At 31.4% G+C, this 2,645-nt stretch overlaps 1 protein-coding gene and 1 long non-coding RNA gene across 2 annotated transcripts in view; one reads left to right on the top strand and one right to left on the bottom strand.

Moving 5' to 3' along the window:
* LOC103474795 (von Willebrand factor A domain-containing protein 5A-like) overlaps positions 1-2,645 on the bottom strand; it is an 80,438-nt gene that overhangs the window by 31,675 nt on the left and 46,118 nt on the right. The gene's annotated exons all lie outside the window — the stretch shown is intronic.
* The window catches only part of LOC103474796 (uncharacterized), a 14,938-nt gene continuing 14,075 nt past the window's right edge, over positions 1,783-2,645 (top strand). The window contains exon 1 of the long non-coding RNA XR_535227.1: positions 1,783-1,799. This is a non-coding gene — a long non-coding RNA (uncharacterized LOC103474796). The remainder of the gene's footprint in view (positions 1,800-2,645) is intronic.

Raw genomic sequence — 2,645 nt, 5'->3', positions numbered from 1 at the left:
ACCAATCAAACAGAAACAGGAGAGAGTTTTGAAAGATTCGTTTCATATTCAGTCTCTGTATCAGACCAGATTGATACAATGTCTGTCTGTACGTAGAGAGATTCAAACCTTGACTTTTTAATTTCTACCTTTTTTTTATGTTATTTTTATCCTGTTTAAATTTTTTTTACATGGACTTGTGTCTTTAATAAAGGTGATGATGTTGATTAATATCTTTTTTTTCCAGATTGGTAACTTTTGTTAATTTAAAATAACCTGTTTTTTATACTCCTTTTCTGTTTTAGTGTTGGCTTGTTCTGCTCCACGAAGACAAAGGTGTAAGTAAATGCTTCAAAAACAAAGTAATTATTTCTGATATTTTACATATATTTCTGTACTGTAACTTATTAATTATATGGATGGTGGTGGTATGCTCTTACTTATAAAGGATGAATAGTTTTGTTTTATTGTGGTTTAATTCTTACTTTGAGATATTTTGGAAGAGCTCATTCAATGTAGATTTTACCCTGTATTTTTTTTCTCCTTTTCTATTTTTGTGATGACTACTTTATCCACATCCACTAGGCTCTTGTAAGTAAAACTACAAAATTAAGTACATTGTCCGAAAAACCCTCAATAACAAATTATCCTTCTCCTGCTGCTTCCCGTTGTCTTCTTTTCTTTTCTGTCAGTAGTAACAGCCACCTGTTGATTATGTGACTGATGTGATGCAAAAAGTTTTTCCTTCTATTTCAATGTGACCAAAAAACTCACACTTGTCGAAAAATGTTTTATTTTCTCCAACTTGATGTTTCCATGAAGTAAATTTATCTCTGTAATTTCAGTTGGTGCATTTCTATGCTTGTGAGAAAAGATTCGTCAATATGGATTTATGAAGATTTACATTTTATCTGTTGAAAATAAATCACATTGTCTCTGGACTTAAACCGCAATGTAGAATAATATTTTAAGGATGAAACTATGATGAGATTTTCTCAAACTAGAATTTTCAATTTGTTTGAAATTAAATTTGCTTAATTGTATTCACTTAAAYTTTTTCATTTAAGAGAATTTTGGGCCTAACYTAAAAATMTCAGCAACTCTAATTTCCTGATTGATTAAATGTCAGTAAAATCCTCTCTGTCTTTGAAATGGTGGCTTGCAAACATATTTATACTCCACAAACTTGTCCATATTTTGTCACATTACAACCACAAACAGAAATATTTTGTAATTTAAAATTGAACACAAAGTACAATTGTGAAGTAGAAACGGTATAAAACTTTTGCAAACCACTGTATGTAAAACCATAGTTTTACAAAAAAATGTTTTGGTAAATTAATTCACTAAAACAAAACACGGTACATGCAGAGAAGAAGCTCAATGACAGTTTCAGCATAAAATTATGTGATTTTCTTATCTTGAGACGGGAATGGTCCCAAAATAATTAACTAAATGTAAGGATGAAAATGTGACAAAGAATTAGTCCAGCATTTGAAAGGGTAACAAACAACTATTATTTATTTTAACACCTCTGGTACTTGTTTTTTTTTTCTCCTCTTTTCTTTTGTTAGTTGCGTGTCGTAGGTCATCTTCACAAGTTCATTGTAAGTAAAACGAACAAACAAAGAAAAAAGTAATTTGATTCCTGCAAAGGAGTCTGTTTGTTTAAATAAAGATGTCTGAATWTGTGTGTTGTTGTTTTTTTGTTTGTAGATGTACGAGTGGTGTGTATGTAATTTTTGTCAGGGTGACATAACATCTATCCACTTTGTTTTTTCCTTTTTCTTTTTTAGTCCGAGGTTCAGCTCCAAGACGTAGTAAGTAAAGCCCAAAACAAATGATCACTGCAATTTAAGCAACTGTCTAAGCAACTGATCTGAAGGTCAAGTGAAATCAGATCAGTTTAATGATTCAGAYGCAAACACATCCATCATCTACAGAACACATTAAGACATGAGCCTTTCCACAGACTGCTCTTGTTTTATTTTAGCTTGTGTCTGAATAATTCTGACTAAATTTACATTTGTGTTGTCTTATGTTTCTGAAATCATTCACCAAGTATAAGGATTTGTGTATATTGGATTTTTGTTCAGCCATTTTGGACACATGGTAGTTTCAGGTCTTACTAGAGCCACAGTAAGATTGTCTGAAGTTGTTGTTGTGATTCTGATGTGTTTTCAATTGTCTGTTTTARCTGMAAACAAGAAAAAATGTGGAAAATCCAATGAATGAGTYACAAGCACAACATCTTTAAACAATTCTCCATCTATTATTGGTGATGAGAAACTGACAATGACACCATTTGGTCTTATTGTTTATTTAAATGGACTAACCTTAAAATKAGGAACATGTCAAATATATTGTTGAATGGTTCTGTCATTTAAAATGTTAGTAATCTGCAGCAGAAACTGACCRTTAGATGGCGCTGTGTTTTGAAACACTGAGTCAGAAATATCATCTTGGTCAATTTGGGCTCCAGCATCTGACAGGCATTGCTAAACAAAACAACATCCAAGCCCTGAAGCTACTGATGAATAAAACTGCAGCAGTTAAAATATTAATCAACAACAACAAAAAACAATTGTTAAATGATTTTCTGATTGTTGGCTGTGTAAGGTGTTTCTGAATAAATGTCAGTCAAATTTCAAGTTTTATTTTCAGAA

The sequence above is a fragment of the Poecilia reticulata genome, linkage group LG13, assembly GCF_000633615.1.
Source record: "Poecilia reticulata strain Guanapo linkage group LG13, Guppy_female_1.0+MT, whole genome shotgun sequence".
NCBI lineage: Eukaryota > Metazoa > Chordata > Actinopteri > Cyprinodontiformes > Poeciliidae > Poecilia > Poecilia reticulata.
Note: the sequence above shows the minus strand (reverse complement) of the source record. Positions and strands in the feature narration are given on the sequence as shown.